Genomic DNA, 10438 nt, shown 5'->3' on the forward strand with positions numbered 1-10438 from the left:
ACGTTCAGCTTGATGACGTCCTCGCCTTCTTGATCCAGCAAGACGGGCGAAGTAGTAGATGAGTTCCGGCAGCACGACGGCGTGGTGACGGTGTTGGTGAAGAACAATCTCCGCAGGGCTTCGCCTAAGCACTACGAAAACTATGACGGAGGATAAACTAGAGGGGACGGGGTTGCCGGCACACGGCTTGGTGTTTCTTGATCTGTCTTGGGTGCTAGCCCTACCCCTCTATTTATATGTTGAGCCTTGGGGTCGAAAATTGGAGTAAAAGCCTCCACAAAGTCGGTTTCACCCGAAAGGCAAGAGTCCTTCTCGGTTCCAGGACCAGACGCCAGGGTTTCCGGCGTCTGGCCCCTGGACTCCGCAAAACTTCCTTTTGCGCTTTCCAAAAACCTTGTGTGCTTTCCCCTTTGGCCCAAATAAAGTGTTCTCGTACCCAAACATTTCGGGAAACATCTGGAACCCCTTCCGGAGTCCAAACACTATTATCCCATATATCAATCTTTATCTCCGGACCATTCCGGAGTTCCTCGTCATGTCCGTGATCTTATCCGGAACTCCGAACAACATTCGGTTACCAACATACATAACTCATAAATACTATATCGTCAACGAATGTTAAGCGTGCGGACCCTATGGGTTCGAGAACTATGTAGACATGACCGAGACACTTCTCTGGTCAATAACCAATAGCGAAACCTGGATGCCCATATTGGCTCCTACATATTCTACGAAGATCCTTATCGGTCGAACCGCATAACAATATATGTTGTTCCCTTTGTCATCGGTATGTTACTTGCCCGAGATTCGACCGTCGGTATCTCAATACCTAGTTCAATCTCGTTACCGGCAAGTCTCTTTACTCGTTCCGTAATACATCATCCCGCAACTAACTCATTAGTTGCAATGCTTGCAAGGCTTAAGAGATGTGCATTACCGAGTGGGCCCAGAGATACCTCTCCGACAATCGGAGTGACAAATCCTAATCTCGAAATATGCCAACTCAACAAGTACCTTCGGAGACACCTATAGAGCACCTTTATAGTCACCCAGTTACGTTGTGACGTTTGGTAGCACACAAAGTGTTCCTCCGGTAAACGGGAGTTGCATAATCTCATAGTCATAGGAACATGTATAAGTCATGAAGAAAGCAATAGCAGAATACTAAACGATCAAGTGCTAAGTAACGGAATGGGTCAAGTCAATCACATCATTCTCCTAATGATGTGATCCCGTTAATCAAAGGACAACTCATGTCTATGGCTAGGAAACATAACCATCTTTGATCAACGAGCTAGTCAAGTAGAGGAATACTAGTGACACTCTGTTTGTCTATGTATTCACACATGTATCATGTGTCCGGATAATACAATTCTAGTATGAATAATAAACATTTATCATGATATAAGGAAATAAATAATAACTTTATTATTGCCTCTAGGGCATATTTCCTTCAGTGAAGCCTTGGGTCTCTTATCGGCAAGACTGAACGAGTGGATATGCCTTTTACTCGCTCTCATGGTGTTGCGAGGCTTCTCGTCAGCTTTTATTTTGGATGCATGCTTCATTTGTTTATTTATGTGTTGTTAAGTTTCCAAACAGCAATCACACACTGATTATGCCTTGCATTGTTGGATTGCCGCACTTCCTGGAGCTCTATGCGGTTGGTGCACCGATCCAATTTCCTCCTATCAAAGTTAGTAAATGAAGCGGTAAGTTAAACTTGAAGAGAAGCATCAGTCCACAACAATCTGCCATTCTCTATCTCTACAGTGCACACGGCACCCTCCACAAGAAATGAAGCATGGAAGCCACATCTTTACAAAAACCAGAGCCAAATGCAATGGCATCGTTGCTCGAAAAACACCGTACCGATCAATGCAATATATAGCGCTTTTTATGAACTTTTTCCTTATGTTTGAAGAATATCAGTCTCTAAATATTCTAACTCGCATGGCTTCAAAGCTTGGTTTGCTCTCGCCCTTTGCGCCACCGGCGCAACGGGTCATCTAGTGCGAATAAGGAACAAACCACATTGTGCAAACAAGAGCGAACAAGAGCCAAAGTGTTCAGGCCGGCCTCTCTAACCTTGGGGAAGCACACGCTATTGAAGGTTTGCCCTCACAATTGTCGTCGCCTTTGTATAGATAAGGTTGATGATGCTATTACTTGTCTTCCGTGTGTGTGTAAGTTATGCTTATCGGAATTGGTTGTTCATTTGAAAACGCATCAACATAGGATTCCATTGTTCGAGTGCACACGCGTGAGATCGATGATTGTACCAGGTCCGATTCTTGGGAGAAAAAACATGAAACATATTTTGGTACAAGTTAATGTAATATTTGGATCGTAGCTAGGTAATACCATGCTTTTTCTCATTATATATACTCATAGAAAATAAAGTGAGGTGACCAAAGTGATCCCCACAAGCGTCAATATGGCAAAATTGCGGGTCCACACTAAGTTGGACATTCCGTTGAGAAAGTGTGACAAATCAGAACTATAGTTGTAGAAACAATCTCTACTCCTAATGTCTGAGTTGGTACAATTGCATCTACAATTTATTTTCGTCCCATCACTTTCGTCTGGTTTTTTTTCGTCTAGACTTTTCGTCCCACCTCACACCATCGTCCTTAGCACTGGTCTCTCCCATCCTCCAAAGAAAAAACTCTTCGACCAGGAGCCGCTCCCTTTCTCTCCTCGCACGAGTGGCTCCTGTCCTCGAGCCCTGTTGGCGCAGCTCTTGCCCAAGCACTCACCGGAGCTCTCTCTCACTCACTCACCGGACTGGAGGTAGACGTAGAGGAGTACAGAAGAAGAAGGAGCAGGGAGACACAACAGAATTTCTTCCCAGCGCACGAACGATGCAGCCGCACGTACGGCCTTGTATTCCCTCGAGCAACAAACTCAATTTTCCATTTGTTACAACGCATGGGGTATTATACCCTGGGACTCGCCGGGCATGTAGCCACGTCCCAGTCCACGCCCAGCGGCCGTTTCAGCCCGCGCCATCCACGCCCCACGCATGCACATACATGCCCTGGTCGTGCGCGCCCGCTCATGCATGACCGACTCCGGCGCTCCCCCGATCCCGCCAACAGAACACACACGCACTACACACCTACGGTGTACTAGCCCACGGACACACCCATGCGCTCCACACGCACGCACACATGTACGCACACTCGCGGACCCGACGCGCCCGTCATGCCCGGCACGCGCCCATACACGCGCCCGACTCGACCGGCTCGCCGCCGCGACTTATTTGCCCAACAAGCCCCTCGCACGCGCTGGGATTCCTCATGCCGCCGTCGTCGCCATCTCGCACCTAACTGTAGCGCCGCCTCGCCATCCCTCACCGCGTCCCGATCCATCCCCTCTCCCCCGAACCACCCCGCTGCACCACAAAGCCTTGACTTGATGTCGCCTGCAGACGAGCTGCGGCGGCGCATCGGCGTTGCTTGGCGAGGGGCGGTACCAATCCTGGGGAAAGCCTCCGCATCTCGATCCCATCTTGCTGATCGCTGACCCCGACGTGCCACACCAGTACCCCCACCTTCTCCCGCCATCACCTCGCTTTACGCCGATCCGGATGGCGCCCCCTTTGCCGCCGCGTGAATTCCCTCCCCACCAGATCCTCATCGCCATGGTCCTCCCCATCGCCCCAGGGGTCTACCTCGCCGTGAAGATGCAGAGGAGAAATCCTACGGGAGCCTCGTCACCAACGACATCTGCAATGTCTCGGAGGGGACAAGAACATCGCCGACATTTTTTTATCAATGGTACGATTCCTATATCAGCTCCTAGCCCGCCTTCTAGATCCGCACTGGCTTAGGAATTTCTTTAAACAAGTGTTGAATCATCACGTGGAACTGGCAGTACGAGACTTTTAAATGATCTTTGAAAATCTGACAATGTATGGTCTGTGTGTCCATTCATGAGTAAGGTTTGGGAGAGTTTGCACCTGGGGCAGAAGAATTAGGCAATTGCTCACTTCAGCGTCATGTTTTAGCATTGTTATCTTGCAACTAGGAAGTACCGGAGAGCTAAATAATATCGACGCTCTAGCTGTCCAGCTACTGATTCCAACAACTTGCGCTCCAAGGTACTTTTTTAGTGCAATGGGTGTGATTGTGATCTGTCATCTGTGCAATAGGTGCAGAGTGTAAGGGGCTGAAATTACCGTTCAGCAAGGGCTGCAGCTTCTACCGCTGTAAGCCGGACCGTAGCGGCATCAAGTGCTTGAGATTGTGTGAGCAAATTCATTTATTCACTCAGGGGAAGATTACCAAATCAATTCAAATTTTGTGTTCTGATTTTCCATATTGTTGTGATCGCAGGTATGGCCTTGTCCTTTGTCCCTTGCCCTAGTATTAATTTGGATGAAGTGTGCCTGGTGAATTTCTGTTGGGAGCAGCAGTACCAACAAAAGCGATGATCTGTTACAAATTATTATACGTTTTCCTATGGAGATGTGTTTGCTAATTGCTATGCGGGCTATGGTTGAATATTTTTCTTCATGGTGATTGGGAAGATGGCTACCAACACCGGCGGTAGCATCATCCATCTTGCTAGCACACTGCCAATCTGCACAGGTATGGGGATACCATCTTGTGTTTTTTGTGTATAACACCTTTATCTGCATTTTGTGTTTTTTTTTTGCTCAGTTGTTCAGTAGGACAGTTGTGTACGAGTCACTCAGATACAATTAGTTTTTATGTGACAGTGCATATGGTTTTCAGCATAGTGTTGTTGCTACGAGTCTGCTGGTCAGCTACTTCCAGTTATCCTCATCGAGAGTTGATAGTCGGATTTCACCAAGAAATAAAAACGGAGGAAAACCCTCAAGTCTTACTACCGATAGCCTCAAACAAGAATATGGGTACTTTCTGTTGTAATGATTATTAGAATTGTTGTTTCTAAAATTCAGTCTTCAGAATTACTATGGCTAAGTGAAGGTGATAAATAATTCCAGTTTAACGAGTACTTGTGGATTGTTTAGACGGAGGAGCACTCTTAGTTTTGTTCTTGGATTCAATTCTGAATCATTTAGTGTGCAATTCAGATTCACGCAGCATTTTTCTTAAATTTTGCCTGCCTGGAAATTATTACTGTCAACTTAATACATAGCATGTCCTGATGTTAAACATGATGCATTTCTACACTACAGTCTACATACTTGGTACATATAGCATGTCTCTGCCGTCAGCAACCCCGTCTAGCTCACTTTTTCAGCGGCATAGCCTTCTTCCAATCTTATGTCAATTGGTCTTTGCTTTGTAGGCACTAGAAAGGAGACAATCCTATCCACTCTCACAATGAAACAAGAGAAACAATTTCCTTGCAGTCATCTATAAGGTCAGCATGCTGGGGCTTGGTTTATTTATTTATATTTCTATTTCTATGCACACGTAAAAGGATCTACGTATCCACAATTAATTTGCTTACCCATGTGAGTTTGGGGATATTTTTTTTATCTTGTTAGGATGCATGTCAGATTTAAATTCTCTTTTATCTGTGTATGTAGTGCAATTTTTATTTTGTAAAAACCTACTACCAATCCACGCATGAAGGTGCACTTAATTTCTTAGTATTTCTACGTGCATTACTTCTCTTGAATTTACTTAGTAATAGTATTTTGTTATTTGGGTCTAAAGATACCAATATTGCGACAAGTAAATAAATTGGGAGGAAAGTGATTTGAACGTTATACTGTTAAGGATAATAGACCAAATTGATTTGTATAGAGGCGTGAATAATCAAAGCAAAAAGGGGAGTTGATTAGTAAGGAGACATCTAGGATGTTTCGAATTCTGTCAAAAAGCTCAATATAAATATGTGTAGATGTGTTAACCTTTTTGTTCACTGAATTTCTGGTAATATAATTAGTACTACTCCCTCCGTTTCTAAATATAAGTCTTTTTTTAGATATTCCACTGCGGACTACATACAAAGCAAAATGAGTGAATCTACACTCTAAAATATGTCTATATACATTCGTATGTAGTTTGTATTGAAATCCATAGGAAGACTTATATTTAGAAACGGAGGGAGTATACGTTATGGTGGAATTTTTTTCTTTTAAATACACTATATATCATAGTTTCAAATAGCCGGCTATAGCCTTTTCAGCAGGGTGCCGCTAAATGGTCGCCTTCACAAATAGCCCGCTAAAGCTGATTTGGAGGCCCGCCGCTATTTTCCATAGCCCGCTATTTAAAACATTGCTATATACACTGTGTACTAAATGGTGGAGTCGTTGGCCGCCTGCCGGCCTCGACTGACATAGAGAGGGAGAACACCCTAGATGGGATGCTCACGCATTTGCGCCTCACCAAGGTTGACCGCCTCACAGGCTCCCTAGGCCAAATTGAGATGCCTTCTCGCGCCGCTGCGTGTTCTCGAAAAAAAATCGCAGATGCCATTGTTCCATTGACCTGATTCTGATTGTTTGCAGACTAAATCGTGTTTTGAAATTATATTCATCAAGTGAGAGACACTTTCCAATGTGCTAAGATGCGCATCTCAACATCATAGAATTATCACATCTTGAATTCTGGTTCTTAGAGCTTTGGTTTCTAACCCTTATTTGCTTGTCTTGTCTTTTGTTCTTACGGGTTTCAAGCTTCAGCACAAATCTTCTGTAGGAAATCTTGTACTCAAAGTGCAGAAAATTGCCGTTCTTGTGAAATGTCACAGGAGCTACATTACTAACATTGTTGTAATGTTTGTATGGCAGCCTATTCTTTAATCCGTTCAATCACAGAGTTTATGATTATGTAAATGGAGTATGGGATCTGAGAAGGAAAAAAAAAGGTAATAGTACTTTACTTCCCAGGCAGATTTGACATATCCTCGTTTACTTCCCCCTTCTCTTCTCACTGACTCCTTAAATCGTCAACATGTGTGTACAGTTATTCCTGCCATGTTTATTTCAAGGAGAATCCCCGTAGGTGTTCAAGGAATGTCCTTGATTGTATTATCATTATTATCTATCAAAGACTAATTTGGATTCTGAATTCTTTCAGCTGGGGATTTTTCTTGGATTGAGAGCTGCCACACTGAGCGCAAGTAGATGGAAGGAGATGGATATTGAAAATAGAAATCTTCAACAATTGACTAAACACAATTGTACGAGTGTCAAGAAAACAATTGACTAAAAATCAATCTAAAATACTTTTATGAGTTGGAAAAAGGCCAATAAGGTGGTTGCATAACCAACAAGCGCTACTTGATTGGGATATTCTTCGAAGAAAATTGGCTTAGATTCTGATAGTTACTCCTTAGGAAAATTACGAGTGTGAGAATGGTCGCTCTGTTAGGCCAACTCCTGCGTGCGACCCCATTTTGTCCGCGTTCCTTCGTTTGGGGTAAAACGGACGAACCAGACGGCCCAGCGCGTGGGCGCAAATGGACTTTTGTCCGTTTTCTGTCCGCTTTCGACCCATCCTGGCCCAAGTTTGCGCCGATTTTGGGGTAAAACGGACAACACGCGGACGGGCGGGCCGTGTGCGCGTGTCCTCCCCTGACCCGCCTGTCGGTTGCACATGGACGCCTTTTTCTATCGGCCCCCCTCCCTCCCTCCGACCGCAGCCCCTCCACTCTTCTCCACTCTTCTCCACTCTTCCCCACTCTTCCCCTCACTGCCGCCGCCGCCATTGCGGCTGTGTAGCTCAGACGCGCACTTGCCCAGCCCCTTCACCTCGGCACCCCCGAGCTACCCAACCACGGTCACCTGATTTGCGCACCCGGCGGCCGGATCCGGTCGGTCTTGAGCTCGCCCGGCTGTGGGAGGCCGCGCCGCGCCATGGACTGGCCGGGCACCGGGCCGGAAGGCCCTGGCAAGGTCGCAAGGCCGCAAGCAGGTAGTGGCTCCTCCTCTAGCCGCTTGGATCTACACTGTCGGTGGTCCGCCGGCAGATACACGAATGGCGGTCGGCCGGGCTCGGTGCTACCCAAAAGCTCGTCGGCGCACTGTTGCCACTCATTAAGTGCGACCACTACCCAAAGAAGGTCGTGTGCCACGTGTCTACAATGCCGAAAATCCCGGATGGGTGTTCATCAAGTGCTTAAACGATGGGGTATGTGCTTTTTTTAGCTTCGGTTGTGCTCTTGTATACAACTAGTTGTGCTAACTTAAAATTTTATTGTGTAGCATGGATACAAGTTTTGGTATTGGGAAGAAGAGTATATCCATATATTGATAGAGCGCAATTTAGTAGATGTTCGTGCACTTTTAGCTAGCATAGAGGCTAGAGATGAGACTTGTGCACTTGTTGCTAGATTAGAGGCTAGACATGAGACTAAATGCGAGGAAGCAACCTCTACTTCTTTAGACTCGAAGAAGAAAGAAGCATGCAAGATCAAGCCTCCTACGCAGATCAACAATGAATGCATCGAGAAGGCACTAATCCAACTTACAAGAGCAGTTATGAAAGTTGGTTATCTTCTAAAATGTATTCTTGTGGTTCTTGTTTTCTTTGGTCTTGCTTTTCTAGTCAAAATTTGGTGATGTATTCCCATGTACCAAAAATGAATGATGAAAAAAATTTAATGGCTTGCAAAGAAAAATGTACGTGGACAGGATGCGGCCGGGATGCGTTCGCGCGTTGGGCACGCTGCCACCGCATCCCAGGACAGGCCCGGATACGACCCCATCGCCCTACCCAAGCAGACAGAATCCGAGTAAAACGGACGTTCGTTTGGGGTCGCGCGGTGGAGTTGGCCTTATACCCCTGCTATTGCTTCTTGCCGGTGCATGCTGCTGCTCGTGGCCGGCCCGTACTTCTCCTGATGTTCGTGGTCTGCCCTGTGTGCTCGTTATGGTGCTGCTTAGGGCGTGTTTGGTTGCCGTGCGCTACAGTACCCGCATTGCATACACTTCTCCACCCAACCTGGCTATGCAAATGCAGCCTCAAATGCACCATCTGCATGTTGTTTGGTTGCCTGCATGCCCTCTTGCCTACATGGGCAGAACCACACTGCCTGGTGTTTGGTTGCCTGCATGTTAGTGGACAAACCCAAGGCATGGTGTTTGGTTGTATGCAATGACTGGTGTGTGGTAACCTCTTTGGCTAGTTGGTGAGGTTACCAGCACACTTCGGCACAACCATGTAGCACACATCATAAGCAGAGCAGAGTATAAACAGAGGATCAACTACTTAAGAGCATATTTCAGATAAGCAGTACCACACTTCATAACATTTCTACGCATAAACCATAAACATAAACAGTACTTAGGGAGGCCCCGGCCCTACTCCTTAGCGGCGAAGGCTTTGTCGTGCTTCCCGCACTTGTTGACAACCTCAATGCCATCGTTGTCGAAGATGATGACCTTGAGGGTGTCGGGAGTGAGGAGCTTGAACGTCACCATGCAGCCGATCTTTATCTGATGAACGGCTGCATAGGTGGCCCAACCCTGATCCAGGGTCACCCTGCCGTTCATCAGCTTCACCGTCACCTTCCAGGAGCAGCCGGTGTTGTTCCTGAGCTTGAACTCCGTCGGCACCGCGACGAAGTGCTTGGTGAAGTCTAGGGGCATGGAAATGCACTCAAGTTTCGATGCAAGGATGACCTTGCAGAAGTGAGTCGGGCCATCCTCTTGATGGTAGTGGCCGTAGTTGCGGCGCTTGTAGCTGGGGGGGGGGGGGGGGGGGGCTCCTCCATGCCCTCGTCGTCGCCACCCTCAGGCGTCTTCGGGTCTTCCTCGGCTGTGGGCGGCAGCACAACCTTGTCGGGCATTGGGTGAAGGGGCTGCTTGCCCTTGTTGTCAACCTCCGTGCCCATCTCATTGCTCTCCTCGATCTGCACACAATTTATGGAGTCAAGCACAACACAGAGTTCATGGCTAATTGAAGAGCATGCAGTTAAAACGGCATGACTGTCACTCTTCTCCTCCTCTCCATCCCCCCTATATTTACTCACTCTGCCCACCACTACTTACCTGCCCCCTCTCTTCTCTCACTGTCAACCTTCCTCCTCCCCATCGCCATGAGCTCTAGCTCCAGCTCCAACGCCAACCCCTTCCCTTGGGGTATTGGCTGGAGGGCCTTCTTCCTCGGGTGGTCGGCTGGTGACTGCACCAAGTTCGAGAACACCATGGAGGTGTGCTCGAACTTCGGCTCCATGCCTGACATGCAGAACGAATCTAATGCAGTGCTCATGAAGGCCACTAAAGAAGAGCTGAAGATGCTGATTCCTGACCCAGCGAAGGGCGCGATGGCAGTTGACATCATTCGCTGGGCCATGAATCAGGCCGTCTCCGACGACGCCAAACAGAGGAAGAAGTGGTGCAAGTACAAGACCTACTGGGCTCCTAATGACCGCCGTGCCGCAGTGTACTGGGAGACGGCTATCGCGCCGCCGGTGGTCATCGGTGGGGAGCCTAAGGAGGAGGAAGAAGAAGCGGTGCAGATGCCAGTGAGGGCGCCGGAGCCAG

General features: G+C 47.3%; 1 long non-coding RNA gene across 3 annotated transcripts; it reads left to right on the forward strand.

Annotated features, from left to right (window-relative positions):
• The first annotated feature begins 3262 nt into the window (after positions 1 to 3262).
• Positions 3263 to 7195, forward strand: LOC120965474 (uncharacterized). Of its 3 annotated transcripts, none has more exons than XR_006664804.1 (7): positions 3263 to 3782; positions 4157 to 4252; positions 4341 to 4595; positions 4743 to 4882; positions 5284 to 5358; positions 6740 to 6816; positions 7029 to 7195. It is a non-coding gene; the product is annotated as an uncharacterized lncRNA (long non-coding RNA). The 3 variants fall into 3 exon arrangements; XR_005758495.2 differs by having other exon boundaries at positions 3264 to 3782; positions 4727 to 4882; XR_006664803.2 differs by lacking the exon at positions 4157 to 4252 and having other exon boundaries at positions 3264 to 3782; positions 4727 to 4882.
• Positions 7196 to 10438: the final 3243 nt, after the last annotated feature.

Source organism: Aegilops tauschii, chromosome 5, assembly GCF_002575655.3.
Source record: "Aegilops tauschii subsp. strangulata cultivar AL8/78 chromosome 5, Aet v6.0, whole genome shotgun sequence".
Taxonomy (NCBI): Eukaryota; Viridiplantae; Streptophyta; class Magnoliopsida; order Poales; family Poaceae; genus Aegilops; species Aegilops tauschii.